At 40.0% G+C, this 18652-nt stretch overlaps 1 protein-coding gene across 5 annotated transcripts in view; it reads left to right on the plus strand.

Annotated features, from left to right (window-relative positions):
- Positions 1–18652, plus strand: part of NFYC (nuclear transcription factor Y subunit gamma) — a 75412-nt gene that overhangs the window by 11118 nt on the left and 45642 nt on the right. Inside the window, exon 1 of one of the 5 annotated variants that reach the window (XM_027613684.1) lies at positions 6277–6535. The exons of the other annotated variants lie outside the window; for them this stretch is intronic. The gene's annotated coding sequence lies outside the window, so the exon portion shown is untranslated. Of the gene's footprint in view, positions 1–6276; positions 6536–18652 lie in introns of those variants that run through there. 5 annotated transcript variants of the gene reach the window in all.

Below are 18652 nucleotides of genomic sequence, written 5' to 3' on the forward strand. Positions count from 1 at the left end.
GCAAGATGGTTTATAGTTTAGGAGATTGGCCTCAGTGGAGTTAAGTAACTAGTTTGAGGTTACTCAGCTAAAAAGAGGTGAGGAGGGATTAGAATCTAAATCTGTCTAGCTGCAAAGACTGGGCTTTTTTTCCCTCTGCTTCTCCACATGGCTGCTCTTTTTCATCTTGTCTTCACATATTCCTGTCAAGTGTTCAAACAGCCTGTGCTAACAACCCCATCCGTAGCTTCTGAGGCAGCTTGTGCCATCTTTGGACAGCGCTGAGAGAATAGAATAGTTTTCTAGGATAGTTTTCCACCAATTGGTTTTAATTTATGCTTTGGGGAATATAATTTATTTTTTAAAACCAAATAATTCAGAATTTATGATCCACTTAAGGTCTCATTTATTGGTTCACTTCATTAATTTACTGAGCAGCCATTTACTGGGCATCAGCAAGTGCTGTGTTCCTTATTCTAATGATACTGTCATTGCTCAAAATATTTCTGGGACTTCTTTGGAAATTATCTTCAGAACTTCTGTCAGATTCTTTTGAAAATGTGTTGATACTTTTTTTTAAACCTTGAAGGTGGATTTGGTTTGGGAAATAACTGATAGTTGTTCACGATCAAGTCAGGTGAAAGATATGGGTCAAGAGGAACAATCTGGCAGCCCTTAATTTTCTTTGATCTGCTTATAATTAAAAAATTCCCAACCAAAATTGAAAATGGAAAGATTTAACATTAAAACAATCTGGCTTTCATAGTTTTTTTGTTTTGTTTTGTTTTTTGTTTTTTAACCAGACAAAATGATACTATTTATGAAGCCATTGCAGTGGTTCTGGAAGGGATAATGAGGGTACAAGGAATGGGCATAATGGATGTTCTCTGTGATGCTGTTTACAATATTTTAAAATTGAAGACATTGAAGGATTAATATCTAAAATATATGAAGACCTTATACATTTCAGTACCCAAAAAAATCCAGTTAAAAAATGGGCAGAGGACTTGAAAAGACATTTTTCCAAAGAAGACATACAGATGGCCAACAGGCACATGAAAATGTGATCAGCATCACTAATCATCAGGAAAATGCAAATCAAAACTACAATGATACATCACCTTACACCTGTCAGAAAATTAAAAAGACAAGAAATAAGTTTGGCAAGGATGTGGAGAAAAAGGAACCTTTGTGTGCTGTTGGTGGGAATGTAAATTGGTACAGCCACTGTGGAAAACAGTATGGATATTCCTCAAAAAATTAAAAATAGAAATACCATATGATCCAGTAATTCCACTACTGGGCATCTACCCAAAGAAAATGAAAACACTGATTCAAAAAGATGTATGTACCCCTGTTCATTGTAGCCTTGGCATTATTTACAATAGCCAAGATGTGGAAGCAACCTAAATGTCCATCAAGAGACGAGTGGGTAGGAAGATGTGGTGTGTACACACACACACACACACACACACACACACACACACACACACACAGTGGAATATTACATAGCCATATAAAAGAATGAGATTATGCCATTTGTGACAACATGGATGGACCTAGAGGCTATTATGCTAAATGAAGTAAGTCTGACTGAGAAAGACAGATACTATATGATTTTAGTCATATGTGGAATCTAAAAAACAAAACAAATGAACAACAAAAAAGCATAATCAGACCTATAAATACAGAGAACATACTGATGGTTGCCAAGGAGGGCATGGAATAGCTGAAATGGAGTGGGAGATACAGGCTTCCAGTTAGGGAATGAATAAACCACAGAAATGAAGGCACAGCATAGGGAATATAGTCAGTGATACTGTAATAGTGTTGTATGGGGACAGGTGGTAGCTACGCTTGTGGTGAGCTTAACACAGAGAAGTTGAATCACTGTTATACACCTGAAACTAGTGTAATATTGTGAAAACTATACTCAAAAAATTCAAAAGGTAAAAAAAAAATCGGAAACACAAGTTATTAATATAAAACTGAAAATTATGGTACATCCATTCAATGGACTATAACCCAATTATAAATGATGTAGATATATATTTGATATAGAAAGTTAACATTTTTTTTTAAAGATTTTATTTCTTTATTAGAGAACGAGTGAAAGAGAAACAGCATGAGAGGGGAGAAGGTCAGAGGGAGAAGCAGGCTCCCCGCTGAGCCGGGAGCACGATGCAGGACTCGATCCCAGGACCCTGGGATCATGACCTGAGCTGAAGGCAGTCGCTTAACCAGCTGAGCCACCCAGGCGCCCAAAAGTTAACATTTTTTAAGTGAAAAAGATTACAAAACAGTTTGTATAGTGTTATCTAATATTGGGAGACTAACTCAGCCTTGTTTCTCATTTACATAAGCAAAATACAGTGTTTGATTTTGAGTGGTTGCATTAAAGGAATTCATAAAAAAAATACCCCATTCCCTTAACCTATCACAACATCAGTACAAAACTGCTATATATATTTCTCATCAGCTTAGTATGTAAGAAGTCATACAATGTATTTAATATTCAAATGAATATGGCTTTGTGTTCACCTCATAACATATGAAAAGTTCTTTTTTTTTTTTTTAGAGGATCTCTGATATTTCTTGGGGCTTCTGGGTTTACTTCACTAAGTCCAAAGAAATCAGTTAGGGGTACCATCAGTAAAATGTTTGTTCAGGGCACTGAAGAGCCCAGTATCTTTGCTGCTAGTTATGCTTCTGATGTGATGCAGTATAACCTCCAGGATTAGGTTATCTGGGGGACTGAACAAGACCTTGTACTTGACAAGAATTGTCATGGTGGTTAGGGCCAACTTCTGCCATAACTCTGGTCCAGTCATTCCTCAGGATGGCAGATCAAGAGCTGTTCTAGCATCACCTTTTTGTGTTCAGGATCTGGCTTTTGCTTCTTTTATTGGTTTTGAAGCTCTTGCTGCAGTGGATTAGTATTCCTCCATGGCCTTTGTCAGTTGGAGCTGAACAATGGCTGCCCCTTTAGGTGGGACATGCACTCTCCAGTTTTCCTCAATCCCCACTACTCCTTGTTATTTCGTTGAGACTATGGCTAAGGTTGTGTTTGAGATATACCTCTGTACTGAACGCTGGGGATATATGTGGATATAAACAAAACACAGCCGCTGTCTTCAGGAAGCCCTCCTCTGGTAATAGAGACATGGTTGAAAGTAATTATAATGTGTGATAAGTGCTATAGTCAAGTGTATATTTAGATATTGAGTACCTACCACATGCTAGGTATTAATGCTGAGTGCTTTTTTTTTTTTTAAAGATTTTATTTATTTATTCATGAGAGACAGAGACAGAGAGAGAGAGAAGCAGAGGGAGAAGCAGGCTCCCAAGGAGCAGGGAGCCTGATGTGGGACTCGATCCCAGGACCCCGGGATCATGACCTGAGCTGAAGGCAGACGCTTAACCATCTGAGCCACCCAGGCGCCCCTGAGTGCTTTCTTTACCTTGTCATTTAAGCCTCAACATTCCCATGGGTTGGTGTTATTTTTTTCCATTTTATACATGAAGAAGTGAGCTCAGAGATGGTTAAGTAACTTGACCAGGGTCATAGAATTTTCTGACCAAGAGCATCAAATCCCACTGTGCCTACTTTGAGAGTATTTAAGCTTGAACCACTTAATCAGAGGCCTTCGTTTTGCCTCACAGTGATCTGGGTGTTTTTTAGGGCAAGACGATGCAGTTGTCTGGTTTGGAGGGCTGCTGAGATCCAGGACCAGGGAAGAATGTGAGTTGGAATCCCAGAGATCCCATGAGGCTCTTAGTCCACAGTAACAACAGGCTAGAGAGGAGAAACAATAGTAAGTGAATGGGCCAGGCTGCCAGATGGAAATTCTAGGATAATTTGAGTTCTCTTCCCACTTGTAGCTTGAATTATAGTAAGGTGGCTGTTGATAAATAGGGGTTGAGGGGCGCCTGGGTGGCGTAGTTGGTTAAGTGTCTGATTCTTGGTTTCAGCTCAGGTCGTGACCTCAGGGTTGTGAGATAGAGCCCCAAGTAGGGCTCCGTGCTCAATGCAGAGTCTGCTTAAGTTTCTCTCTCCCTCTCCTCCTCCCCCATGCTGTCTCTCTCTCTCTCTCAAATAAATAAATCTTTAAAAAAGGAAAAGAAATAGGGGTTGAAATGTTTTTCTTGCAAACTTTCCAAGAACTAGTAAAAACTACGCCAAAGACCTTCACAGAGTATTAAGGGACATGTTTGGTTTAATCGGGTACATCAAACAGTCAAGGATGGGCATATGGGACAAGAACCAAATTTCAGCCTGGATTGGTGGTGAAAGGCATGGGGAAGATTTTTTGTAGCAGCTGGTAGTCCTCCCACACTGCCTTTTATGGCTCAGGAGTTGCTTTCTGCAGGGTTGCAGGGTATGCTGGAGATAGAAGAGAGACAGTCCCTTCTAGTAGCTTTAGGGCCTTAAGGAAAGGGTGCTATTTTGTCACTTACTTAGCTAGGTCTCTAACCAAGAGATCAAGCTCAACATCAGTCAGATTTCTGATTTTTAAATTAATGAAATTGGGTGTAATAGTTTATGCTACCTCTACATATATGTGACCCCAAAGAATTTCCTTGGCTGTGCCCTGAGGTGCCCCATGTTTTGGTATCAGCATTGTGGTACAATAGAAAGAATAGCACCCTAGGTGGGACCTGAGTTTGCATCCTCAGTGTATGGTTAGGAGCCAGTTGTCAGACTTCTCCTTTACTCTTTCTCACATATAAGAGAGGATAGTGAAGATTAGAGGGGGAGAGGCTGTAACATACCTAGCATAGAACTTGGCACTAATCATGATGAAATTAATTCATTTCAATGTGAGAAATGAGTAGAATGTGTATAGAGAAGTTAGTATGGCAAAGCGATTAGAAGGACCACCGTACTTCTGTTTCAGGGCGCTACCAAATCCCTGCAGATGCCCATGATGACTTTGCATGTAAGGTCAGCCGAGGTATTTCTAGAGAAGGTCTCCTTCCCCTGGCAAAACAGTTGTGTTGTTTAGTCCTGGAATACTTGGTTTCAAGGGAGGAAGCAGATCTAAGGAGACTGTTAAAGGCCTTTGGTAATAGTGCGATGTTTCTATTGGAGTATTTTGTAAAAAGAAAAGAAAGAAGACATGTTAATTCATTTTCACCATATTAGGAGGCTCCTCTTTAAAACCTCAACAGTTGGGCCCAAAATCCATAAGCACATCTTTGACCACTGTGGTAAACTTCAGCACCCCAGAATGTCTGCAGTAACTGCAGTACTTACACTGTCTATCCTGAGATTATCGCTGTTACTCATTCTTGAAAATGTGGTTGAAAAGTTTATTCTCTATGATATCAATACTGTAATATTAAAAGCTAATCATTTTTTATGACCATCCTAAATAATAAATCCATCAAACTGTAATGAACTTTAAACAATAGTCATTGGTGTTCTATCTCTGCCAGTCCCCCTCCCCCCACACACACCCCTTTATCATTGTATTTCCCTCTCAGGTTCCTGGTAGACCTTTTGTAAATGCCACCATCTCTGTCACTACCTTCTTATATTACTCCAGAATTTTCCTATTTAGATTAGTTTGCGTTTCAAACTAGTACTAATATGTGCTTTCAGAATTACCAGGGACATAATGACAGATGCCTTTTTAGAAATCCTACAAGCTGTTGTATGGCCATTGTTATCACTCTTTGTTACTGTAAAGAGGTCACATTTTCTTTGGAGCTGTTGGACGAGCACACTCTGTTTTCTTTTTCTTCTGTTAATGCTCAAGAGAAAACTGGATAGTTAAGTCACAACTTTCCGATCTTAGGCACATTGCTTCTCTGGTTTACTGCCATAGTATACTGTAGCAATATCTTACAGACATCTTTGATGGCCAATCAGAAGCAGTTAAATTACCTTAAATTTTTTAAGTGGAACTCTGACAGCCAATAAGAAATCCTTTGGGTGGGAACTGTAACAACCCTATCGTGTGATTTTAAGAACATTGTAAATTTGCAGTTTCCTCTGTTTTGGAAACACAAGAGGCCCTAGTGCATCTGCTGTGTGCATTTGCCAGGCATTTCCAAGCCTTAAGTTCCCTGTAGTTTGAAGTCTGAATCTGACCCCTGTTCTGCTTCTCAAGGTAACTTTAAAACAGGAAGTGTACAAAGGAGGTAACTGATGACGTGAACAGCCAATCATGGCTTTGTGTTCTTAGCTGATAAAGCAGCTCAGCCAATGGGACCACTCTGGAGGCAAGGTTTGGTGTCAAATAGCATGCTAGATTGAATGCCTTTGACTGTTAAAGTGGAAGGAGGCTGCAGGGCTTCATTGGAGCCTCGGAGTTTTTCACTGAGGCAGGGGTCAGCTGAAAGACAAAGAAAAATGGCGAATAGTTTGCTGGGGGGTGGGGGGACAGCTGTTCGGGTTTTCACTGGAGTGGACATTCCAGACTCAGGTTTCTGCATCTCCTGCTGCCTTTTGTTTCCTCCGTCCTTTTTGGGGGGGAGGGCTAGGAGTGACTTAAATTCTCCCTGTCCGAGGAGATATAAATAACTACATGTAAAATTAATGCAGTTCCCGGTAAGTTTAATTCTTTGTTTTGTGTTAAAATGGTAGAAACTGTTTAGCTTCAGAGAGTGTAGACAAGTTGCACTGTTTCAGAAAATGGCCACTTTACATTCCATGCATACCTTTTGGTGCACCTAGAATACCTTGGCTCTGTTTAGATTTTGCATGCCCTTCACCTAGGATTTCTTTTCCTAGTTGAGTATTGACAAGATCAGGTACATGAAGAAAGGCTAATCATTTTTCAGGGACACACAGAAGCAAAGCACTTTCTCTTTGCATTGGGTAAACTTAACTGTTTTCCAAATAATTTTCCTTTGTTCAAGTGCACTGAAGCTTTCCTACAGAATAAGCTGAGTTGTTGTAAGACTTTTTCTGTTTCCATGCACTTTGTTGACATCTATGTTTTCAGAGGTGGAAGCAACACCATTGCTGTTCTAAATTTGTGTGAAAATACGGTTTGCACGGATGCAGGTTCTAATGGTGAAGGCCCACATGCCAATGTGAAATTCTCCCGTAACTTTCTTGATTTACCTGTCTGCTTCTATTCTAATACGTACCAATAATTAAGTAACAGTCTTTGTTTTAAAATACACATTCTAGTTTAGAATGTTGGTAAGAAACATACTTTTCCACTATATTGGCAGTGAAAAGAGCTTTTTCTACCAGTTTCACACATTTTGTCAGGCATTGGTTTAGTTCTTTAAAAATGTGAGCGAAGTGCTTTTCATTTTCTGTATGAAGTATTTTGAATCCTAATTTTCCTGCATTTTGTGAATAGGAAAGTTAACAGTACGGTCACCCTATCTTTTGCCCTTGATAATTTTTTCCCCCTTTTAGGGATACAAAGCTGATGCTGGTTGCTAATCAGTAACCAGCTAGGTTTTGTGAATAGTGAACTCTTCTGTCCCATGTACTAACATCTATAATACACTTGATTTAAAAAGCAATTCTTTGTTTTCTTCTTATTTGAAAATATGGAATGAAGGTCATTGGAACAATTTCTGCAGCAGACTCAGCGTGGAGCAGTGAGCCAGCAGTACTCAGTCTCTGGGTAGGGAAAAGGCACAGGCCCTAGTAGAGGAGAAGTTTGGAGGGTGCTGATTGCCTTCCCCTGGCTTCCCCTCGTGTAAAGGATTTACCTGAGAGGATCCATAGGGGTTTAGATTTGGGGCTCTTCAAATGAGTGGTGTAGCAGTCAAAGTTGCTCGATGCAGGCCTCTGTCGTTGTTCGCAAAAGTGACCTTGAAAAACTGCCGAGGAGTTGAAAGATGGAAGGACAAAGTTTGTTTATACAGATTTAGACTGAAAAGCTCTATTTAAGATGAAAAGAGATTGTACTTCTGATGTTCAAGTTGAGTGGTTAGTCGGAATATGTTATAGATTCAGATTAGGAGTTTTCAAGCAGTAAGACAATAGGGCTGCATTCATTCTCTCTCCCACTCTTCTCTGTTCCTTCCCCCAGCAAAAAAATTCTAAATCCTTTTGGTATGATAGTTGAGTGAACTGCCTAACAGATTCAGAATTCCTTGCACGCTACCTTGTCTTCTGTGTAATCTAGAGAGTTCTTAGTGAAGAATGGCATTTCAAGAGTTCAAAGCAGTTATGTTTGTAAAACTTCTTTGAGGGAATTGGAATGCTTATGGTAAGAAAACTGTCATTCTGGGAAGTTAAATCATAAGAGAAAGGAGTATGTGTTAAGGATTACACTTTAACAGATAATTTAAATTTATTTTCTATAAGTCATTGATTTATATGTTATCAGTTGCTCCAGGTTTTACGTATGATTTAAAAAACAGATGTAGATACCGCATGACTCTTTTAGCCTGGGAGAAGGCCTGGAGCAGGGAAGGCAGAAGGTAAGTGGGGCACAGTATGAGGCCTTGATTAAAACTCTTTGAGAACTTTGTGGATTTCGCTTCTTGGAAAGATCTCTAGCCATTGCCTCTAGCGTGGGTTCTTACCCTTTTCAGTCTTGGACTCTGAGAATCTGACCCACAACCTGGAAAAATGCACATAGGCATGCCTATGCAGAACCTCCTGGTGACTAAGATAATCTTCCAGTATATGCCGAATGGTGTTTATATGATCTCCTTATTTAAGACATTAGCCAGATAAATGTTTTCCAGAAAAATGAAGAAAACTCTGCTTCCATAAGGAGCATAGGACCTTCCACAGCTAACTAGAACTTAGACTAGGGGTGGGTGTGTGTGGGTGGGGACGACTTAGATGGGGTCTTAGATTTGGGCATTTATTTATACTCTGATTACAGTATTTGAGGCAGCATGGTGCGGTAGCAAAATCCAGCCATTTAAAGTCAGGAGACCTGTGTTCAGGTTCCATTCAGCTATCACCAGCTTTGTGAGCTTGGGCAAGTCAGCCATTTAGTGTCAGCTTCCTCACATGTAAAAATGGGACCTAAAAATAGCACCTTCCTATTTAGTGGTGAGTCTCAAATGAGATCATGTAGTCAAAGTGCTTTGCAAATTGTGAATTGCTACATAAATATTAGTTGCTATTAATCCAGACTATTGGGGGGTGGGGGTTAAATACGAAGATAGGTGGGGCATCAAAGAAAAGAAATGCCAGTATTTTAATGTTTACCAAGGAGTTTCCTTAAACCTGACACATTTTTTAAACATGGTTCCACACGCCTTCACATGCGTATTCTCGTTTGTGCTGACATGACCCTATGTAATTCATTTGTTGAGACCATCAACCCTTCCCTTACCAGGATGCCTATGATGAAAGAATTTTAACCCCTTTGTCAAAAATTAAGTCTAAGAATAAGATGAAATGGGAATGCTGAGTTTTTAAAAACCCTTACTAGATTTAGGAGCCTCTCAATAAAAACTGGGAACCTGTTCTGATTGGGTACTGAGATTTGCGTTATAATGCAGGTAAGTTCTAATAGTTGCAGATGTTTACTAAGCAGAGGTTCATTTTTAGTTTGTGCAACAAATGTTTATAAAGTAAACTGGAGCCATTTTTTTGTTTGCTTTGTGGTCAGATTTTTTTGGTCAGTTTTCAAACTTGGGAGGTAGTTACAGCTTGCAGAGTAGTAATAAGCAAGTAAATGTTGGGATAAAGAAAAAAATTATTGGTCCCATCAAAATAGAAACAGTAGCATGAATGCCACATAGCTGATACATATTGTGAGATACATTTCCAAGATAAATGGTGGAAACCCATGGGGATTTCTTACCCATTTTACATGCCTGGTGTCATCTATTTTTAGGACTTTTTTTTTCTTCCCCTGGGGTGGGGGTGGATATTTTGTGATCTATTTGATTTCCTGTCCTCTTAAGTCACTTCCTATCAGGCGTGGTCAGTCAGCGTTAATGGCTGTCTCCTTTCTATGCATTGAAGGAATCATTCACACAGAATAAGTTTGGCAAAATTGCAATTGGCCTCTCCACATAAAAGTCCGCTTCCTGGGATGTGAATGTTTGAAAACAGCAGTCATGGTCACTGTGGGCTTTCTGTTCCTAAAACAAGATGAGGTCTCCTTTTAGAGAAGGTATATACTTTCATGGAAGCTTCAGTAACCCCAAGAAGTATTCTTAAAGCTAATCATTTATATATGGTCTTCACGAATGGAGTTATTTTTGCCTATTCTGGCCCCAATAATATATGCATACAGAGCTATTATACTCTTAAGTTCGGCTGATGGAAATCATCTAGGGATCTAGTCTACTTCCCTTCTTGTAAAGTGGGGAAGTTGAGGCCCAGAAAGGTTAGGTGCCCCAATCTTTCAGCTTTTGAATGGCTGGCCTATGCACATTCAGAGATTCAACTCCTACTTAGTTCATTCCAGGTTTCTTTTATTCCTCTAGGTTGTTTTTACTTTTTTTCATATTTCTCTTCCTTTTGGTACATCCATACAGGTTTGCTATTTGAACACAGAAGGAACAGAAAATGGGCCATGGAAGTGGTTCAGAAGTCTCCATGTGGAGTCTGTTGGTTAGAAAGTCAGCTACAGCAGACTTACAGTGCCTTTTGGGATCTGAAGATTTCTTGCCTCAGCCAACTGGCTTATTCAGAAAGCAGAGAATCAGCTAGGAAGTTAATGGTGCCCACCTGGCTGAGGTGTCCCAGAGAGCTGGGTTACTTTTATATATTACAAGGAAGTAACCTAAGGTATACAAACACAACACCTGCATGCCAGTTGGGGTTTTGTTTTGTTTTTTGGTGGTGGTCGTTGTTAATACACCTCAAGAGCAAGCTAACTCCCAAACAAGTTAGGGCCTGGTTCTTCAAGTGAGTCCTTAAGCCAACTGGTATTTCATAAACAAAGATCCCAGGATCATTTTAAGCATTTGACAAGACTGAAATAGAAATCATTGTCTATATACTCCCCAAATAATATTTTAACTATGTTGACTTTAATCTTTACCACCAACAAAGTAGTTGTGTATCTGCACGTGTGTGTTTGGTTTTGTTCTCATTTGCATATTCTCTGATAGACCATAAACTACTTGAACCTTTTAAAGTTTTTTTTTTGTAGTTGGATTTCTTTTCACCACCTTCATATATTTGAACTAAAGTTACAATTACAATTTACTGAAAGAGTGAGAGCTTGAATGATACGCATCTTATGTGATGTGTAGGTGCTGAGGTGTACTGTGTCTGAAAAGTAGAGTAGACATAGCTGGATAGTAGCTTCCTTGCATCTGCATCTCCCAGAAGCTTCATTTTCTTTCTAACCTCTTCTCTCTGCTGTCTCATCAGTATTGGGCCCAGACCTTTAAAACTTGGTCAGATTCTGTCTGTACTGTCGCCCTTATCTTCCCGTCTCTCCCCTCAGCATCGCAAAGCCACACCCCACTGTTCAATCCATGACCAAAAGTTTTCCTCTGTTTAGAACGTTTACTATAAATTAAGTTACAGCGCTGCACTCTGTAGTGAAAAAGGGCAGTTGAAGGATAAGAAATGAAGGTAAATTCCAGTGTAAAGGCAGAACTAAAGAAAAAAAACCATGTAGTAAATGTTTAACTTTAAAGTGGCATAACATAGCTTGTGACCTTGTGTTCCTTAGTTCAAAGGAAGAGACAAACTACAGCAAACAGCAATGCTGATTCACTTGGTTACTTTTTTTCTTAGAAGTACTATCATTTGGTCTGTCTTCATCATTTCATTTACGTAGAAAACTAAAGCAAGACCTGCTTGATTGGAAATACCCAGATAAAATGAATTTTTCCTTTATCTTCCTAAGCTGTATAGTTCTTACCTAGGAGAAAATACTGAAGGTGGATGCTTTACATTTCCTTTCACTAATTCACCACACATACGCATGTCTTATGTGTGGAGACAAAATTTTACTCCAGGATCCAACAGGGGAGACAGAGGATGTATATCAAGTATGTGAAACTGATATGGAAAGTACAACCAAAGGACACAGAATTCAGAGGAAGGGAGATCTTTACTTCTGACTTAGGAATGAAGGAAGGCAGTGTAACTGGGCGTTGGATTCAGGGAGGTAGGGACAGGGGCACTTTAGGTGTAGGGAAAGGAGGAGCAAGGTCATGATTCAAAAAGTGCATGGGGCGCCTGGGTGGCTCAGTTGGTTAAGCGACTGCCTTCGGCTCAGGTCATGATCCTGGAGTCCCAGGATCGAGTCCCACATTGGGCTCCCTGCTCAGTGGGGAGTCTGCTTCCCCCTCTGACCCTCCCTCCTCTCATGCTCTCTCTCTCTCATTCTCTCTCAAATAAATAAATAAAATCTTTAAAAAAAAAAAAGTGCAGCATGTGCTGAAGAAAGCAGCAAATGGCCCAGTCTGCTTAGAGCATATAAGGAGATGAGTTAGGGACGGGAGGGAGTGGAAAAACAAAGAAGTCTGGAGAAATAAGTTGGGGTCAGCTGTGACTGTCAGGTTAAGAAATTTGAACTGTCTCTGTTGACATTGGTGAACTGTTAATGTTTAAGATTTTGGGTAATAGGTTGATGTGGCATTATCAGAGATGTGCTTTTATAAGATTTAGTAAGCATCATTCTGTAGAGATAAGCAGAATTTGAGTAGAAGATACCAGAAACAGTGAACAATGCGGTGAGTTCACATACTAGGTTCACAACCCTTACAGGACAGGATTGTTATATGAGGGTGAAAAGGAAGAGCAATGCAAAGGGCTTAGAACTGTACCTGGCACCCAGCATTAAACGCGTGTTAGCTATTATCATCATCATCATAGTCATTTTTGTTAACTATATGGGGATGATGACCTGAACGGAGATAGTGACCGTATGAAGAAAGGTCAGGAGATGGACACTGTTACTACAGATTCTAGAAGTTGATGAGAATTGAACAGAGTCCAGGACGACTCTGAGGTTTTAAGCCTAGGTGACTGGAGGATAGAAACTGAAAAGTTAGAAGGAGCAGGTTTGGGGAAAGAAGATGATTTTGGACACATGGAGCTTGAGTTTGAGTTCCGGGCAGTTTTCCCGTTGGAGATGTCCAGCTTGCAGGACTGGAGAAATAGCAGAATTAGTAATGTATATTTGGAATTTAAGCTATAGAGATTATAGCTGAACCTGGGGAATAGATGGGAGGGAATCAAGGGAGAGAGAATGGACAGAAGGACCAGAAGAATGAAGCTTTGTGTCAAAATTGGAAACACAAAAAAACTTGGACCCTTAAGTTGAGACATGTAGAAATGAACATGGTGGAGTCCTCTAGGTCAGTGTTGTTTTTTTTTCTTTTTAAAGATTTTATTTATTTATTTGACAGAGCACAAGCAGGGGGAGCGGCAGGCAGAGGCAGAGGGAGAAGCGGGCTTCCCGGCAAGCGGGGAGCCTGACGCGGGGCTTGATCCCAGGACCCTGGGATCATGACCTGAGCCAAAGGCAGATGCTTAACCAACTGAGCCACCCAGGCGCCCCTAGGTCAGTGTTCTGTAAGCTTTTTTGATTGTGCACCCCTTTCATCCAAGTTGCAGCTCCCATATAGAGTATTCTTTACTCTAAAGCTACTTACTCATTTTTTTGAATGTTAGTTTAATTAAAACTGCACAATATCTATAACTTCCCTAATTCAGGCCTACATAACAAAGTAAGGTATCACTGTTAGCCCACATTTTTCTCAGAATACTTAGAGCACCATGCGTGATACATGATCTTGTGACAAGTTAAATGGAATGAGGGCGTCGGTATCAGCCCATAGGTTAAGTATTCAGAAAACTAGTATTAACATTTTCAGTGTGTGCCTTGATATGTAGAAGATTAGAAATACTGCCCTAAAATCTGGTGGCCTTCACTTGTTCTGAAAATGTACAAATATTTCCTTGAAATGTTACCTCGTAGATCCTTGAAATTAGTTATATATATGTTTCTGTATATGTGTGTATGTAAAGCCTTAAACTTTCTTATTTAAGTTTTAAGTATATACACACACATCTCCATCCAGTGGAAAAGCTAGGGTTTTTTTTTGAGTTGCATTGGGCTTAATCTTCACTGGTGTTAGCTTTATAAAGCCTCAAACGGCAGCCTCTGCATGAAGCAAAAATACACATTTAGGAATTTGGCGGTATTTGCTTAGCAAGTAATATATAGCCACATGATCATGATAACATGGCTGAGCAGCATACAGTATAAATTACCAGGAATAGGATAGCCTCATCAGATTGTAGGATTTAGCAGAACTTCTAATATAAGGCATGTATATTTAGTTTCTAGACTAGGTATGTTGTAATTATCCTCAATCTAAAATAAAGGTAATAAACTTTTCACTAGAGAAGGAGTGGTAAATTTCCAGCCACTCTACCTGATGATTTATATCCTGAATTCCATGATTATTTCTCTCCTGATAATTAATTAACTGGCCAAATACTCATGAAGCTACCCTTGAAGGTAGTTAAGCAATGTAATAAATAGTATGGAATGTTTATACGAAAGAGTACTTTATAGTTAATGGAGTGATTTTATATTTATTCTCTCACTTAGTATTTACCTAAGGTAAGTAGGCAGAAGATGATTATCCCCATTTTGTGGGTGAGGAAATCAGAGGCAGAGCCTAGCGACATAAGCCCTGTGTTCTTTGCACTGCACCTTGTTGCTGGCTATGAAAAATGAGCTGTAGCTCTCTAACAGGACTAATTCTTCCTTCCGCCTCCCCTTTGCCTGTGTGTGCTGCTCTTTCCCAAAAAGGAGACACAACTTTTTTCCTCCCAGAGTTCACACATAATCTTACATGAAGTGACTAAACAGGTTGGTCATAAAAGGAGCAAATATATAGTCAAACTGAATTATATTTTAAGTTTTTTTGTCAAACACAGCCATCTTTGCCATCTTTCTTTTCAGAATAAAGCATAGTAGAGGGGCGCCTGGGTGGCTCAGTCTACAAGCGTCTGCCTTCAGCTCATGTCATGATCCCAGGGTCCCGGGATCGAGCCCGCATCAGGCTCCCTGCTCAGCAGGAAGCCTGCTTCTCCCTCTCCCACTGCCCCCTACTTGTGTTCCTTCTCTCGCTGTCTCTCTCTCTCTCTCTGTCAAAAAATAAATAAAATCTTAAAAAAAAAAAAGCATAGTAGAAATAGGTACTAAATGAGTACCACCAGTGAGTGTGGTGGGAAATGGTCTTTCCTGAATCCTAAATTCGCTCAGGTCAGGTAAGTAGTTCACGAACTTTCCCCCCCATAGATAGGAGGTTAGAGTTGGTGTTAGGTGTCCTGTGGTGTTCCTTAGTTGTGCAGATGCACACACATTTGGGTAGCTGCTAGATTTGTGTTCTTATCTGGAACTGCCGAGATTGGCATTTTTAGATGAGTCATGGTGTTCTTAAATAATCATTTGCTTTATATTTCCTAGCTGTGATTTATAATACTTGCCTTACCCCTAGTGAGGTAGTTAGAACAAAGGAATGCTGATTTCTTGGAGCGATGACTGCATAATTAAAATAACATTGTCACCATGTTCACAATGTGGCAATAGCTATAATTTTGAAACACTGCATAGTATTGAGCCAGATGATTCCTTCTGTGAGTGTGCACCTATGGAAACATCTCCAACAAGGGGGGTAGGCTAAGGCTATTCTGAACTAAAGGGAATAGATAGAGTGACTTCCCATCACCAGGCCCCCAAAGAGTGAACTTGATCTACCAAACCTTTTCAAACTCACTCTTGGTTGGTGACCAGATAACTCCGACTCCCAGTCCTGTGTGCAACTATAGCTTTAACAAGCTTGAAAACCTTAAGCTTTCCACTTTGAAATGTATAAGAATCTGGCACCTTGGCCTTCTGGAGTACTTTTTCCAGGAGAATGATCAGGAAAACTAAAGGTAAAAGGCTTGATGGACTTAATGTTGCAGGCTTCAAAGAGCCATACGTTCTTAAGTTTTGGGTCCTCTGTTGAGTGATTAATTCTATGGAGGGAGGAGAACATGTGGTTTAAGAGTGTAGAACGGAGAATCCAGGCACGTGCTTGTCCTGTGACCTCCCAAGTCCCTCAGTCCGTCTGGATGGAGTACCTTTATCAGATGGGAGTATTAGTACCTGTGCTGTGTTTGTAGTGAAAAACAAATGAGGTGGTGGAAAGAGAGCTCCTGTATGAAGTGTAAAGCATGTACAGATGTAAAGGATTAGCATAACCATCTCAGTTGCTTCGCCCTCTTTGAAGTAGTCTTTACACTCAGCTCCTGACAGCTGTTATACATGGAGGTAGGAGGTGTAGTGCTTGTTTGGCTTGGAGGATTTGTTTCTTCTCGTGCTCTTCTCATTTCCTTCCTTCCTTTCAGCATCTAAGGCAACCATAAAAGACCCTACGCAGAGGGCAGAATTCAGTGTGTCTGTGAATCAGCAGAATCCATACAGCCAAATCAATACAACCGAGCTCATATTGACATTATTACAACACCTGCAGGTTTTTGAGAATTCTTTGCGGCCCCCCCTCCCCGTTTTTAGATGGATTAACTCATCAGCATAATCTCCCATTTTCCAGTGGAGTCTGTGATTTAGATAATTATCTACATTCATGGTGCATTTTCTGAAGAACAGCTTTCTCTCCTTCCCTACTCTTTTTTGACTTTTCTATTGGATTACTGCACAAAGGTTATTGCACAGCCGGGTATAGGTACTTCAGAAGGGATTTCCCCATATGAACATTTCAGAGAAAAGCCTGAGTGAGGCCAAAGATACTTGAGGTCTTAAAATAGTTCTTGAGGAGCTTGTATTCTGTAGATTTGTGTTGAATTCCCACTATGAGCAAGGAATGTTTCCCTTGAGGATGTGCCAGAAACAAAGACAATTATGTAAGAACTGGGGAAAACATAGGAGCAGGGAAATTTTAGGCTTAAGAAATAACGTGCCAAATAATATGTCACACAAGTCTGAAGAAAGTGAATATGTTAATTGTAGAAATAGATTTTATTGGGTGCTGAGAATGGTTTTTTGGGGAGAAAAAAATTTAGGGCCACTAATTAGTGAACGTGTATATTTAGTTTGTTATAGTTGTACAGTAAAAAGCAAGCTTCTTAACAGTGCTATTCCCAAAAAACCTTAACAAGGTTGGTTTCATTCCATGAAATAGTCTCAACAGTTCCTGCTTTCGGAACATGTTCGCTGTACTCCAGAGCTCAAAACAGAATCTTTATCTTGGATGGTAGGGCCAGGTAGGGTGGATGCTGCCTAGACTCCTGGTCTCTTCTGCCTCCTAATGTAACAAACAAAATTTCTTTTGAAGGACAAAGCAGCCACACACACGCCTAGCTTACAGAAGTCTGACGTGTCCTAGGAGACATGTTCTAGGAATTTAAATGTTTTTGGATTATTCTGGAGGGAAAACCTGCATAGCTATTGTCATTGACATTCCTGGGGATTAAAATTTGGAGCATTCCTAGTTATTTCCGTTTGAATTCTTTGCTTATTTGGAAGAGTACACTCATTCTAAATTTAACAGTTTAAAGGGCTTTACAATTTATTTCATGTTTATAAGAGCGATGGGAAAAGATTTCTGTGTATTTGTTTCCATGCGTCTGAAGCCTGGACTCTTTAGAAATTACGTTAACAACAAAGTCTAAATTAGAGGAAGAAATAAGTTGGGTTACTTGCTACAGTACCTAAGGGAGATAGGTCTTTGGGCTTGGTGCTCTGCTTGAGACCATTCAGGCCAAGAGTAGGTGTCTTGCCTTGCTCTCAGCAGTGAAGATGATATACCATCTGGCACTTGTATGATGCTTGGTATTTTTCAAGGCTTTCCAGCATGTATTTTCCTATTTGTGTGCTGCAGCTGCCCTGTGAGGTGCTCCTACAGGTGAACAGAGGCCCTAAGAAGTTAAGTGATTTGCCTAAGATCATAAACATAGCAAGTTAGTAGCCAGAGAGCAAGAATCTCTAGGCCCAGTCCATTTTCTTTATGTATTTCCCTGTACTTTACTGCCCCCCACTGTTCACAACTGAGTATTTATAGCTGCTAGTGACTGACCTGGAGACATGCTAAGGGGAAGGGTAAAATAGGAAAAAGAAAAAAGCGACAGAGCTTGGAAAGAGAAAACAGAAATAAGAGGATGTTTATATGATAGTAGATAGCAATGCCATTAGTATTTTCTGTTACTGTCCCAGAGTTGATGGGACCAAGTAGATAAAAATTATCTTTTGGGTTAAGGATTTGAGTCATTGGTCCCAGCCAAGACTGCTCGTCTCTCTGAAGAGTTTGAATATATGCAAACCTTAAAATAGTGCAAAAAGGGAGAATGAACGAGTTATAATAAGGCCAGAACAGAATTGTAGAGCTCTTGTGTTTCCGACTCCACCATTTACTATATTGTGCCCTTGAGCAAGTAACTAATCCTTAGCTTTCTTATTTGTAAAATTGGAATAATATTGATATCTTTATCCCTGAGCTGAGTGAAGATCAGTTGAGGGTAATGTGTGTGACAAGTATTTATTGTAAACTCTACAGCTCTTAAGTTGGCATCGAAACATTCTTCAGAATCACACTTCTCACTTCTGGGCACACACAAATACAGGATCCTGCCAGAAGCAGGAAGAGGTTATTCTCAGGATTTCTAAATCTGAGAAGGGATCTAGTAGGCAAAATGCCTCTTTGTTTTAGGATACAGTTTAACTCACGCTACTGGCACTATTTCTGTCTCCAGCTCAAGTCAGAATTCTCTTTCAGGCTCAGAGCCTGAAAAACCAGTAAC

Source organism: Zalophus californianus, chromosome 4 (genome assembly GCF_009762305.2).
Source record: "Zalophus californianus isolate mZalCal1 chromosome 4, mZalCal1.pri.v2, whole genome shotgun sequence".
NCBI classification, from domain to species: domain Eukaryota; kingdom Metazoa; phylum Chordata; class Mammalia; order Carnivora; family Otariidae; genus Zalophus; species Zalophus californianus.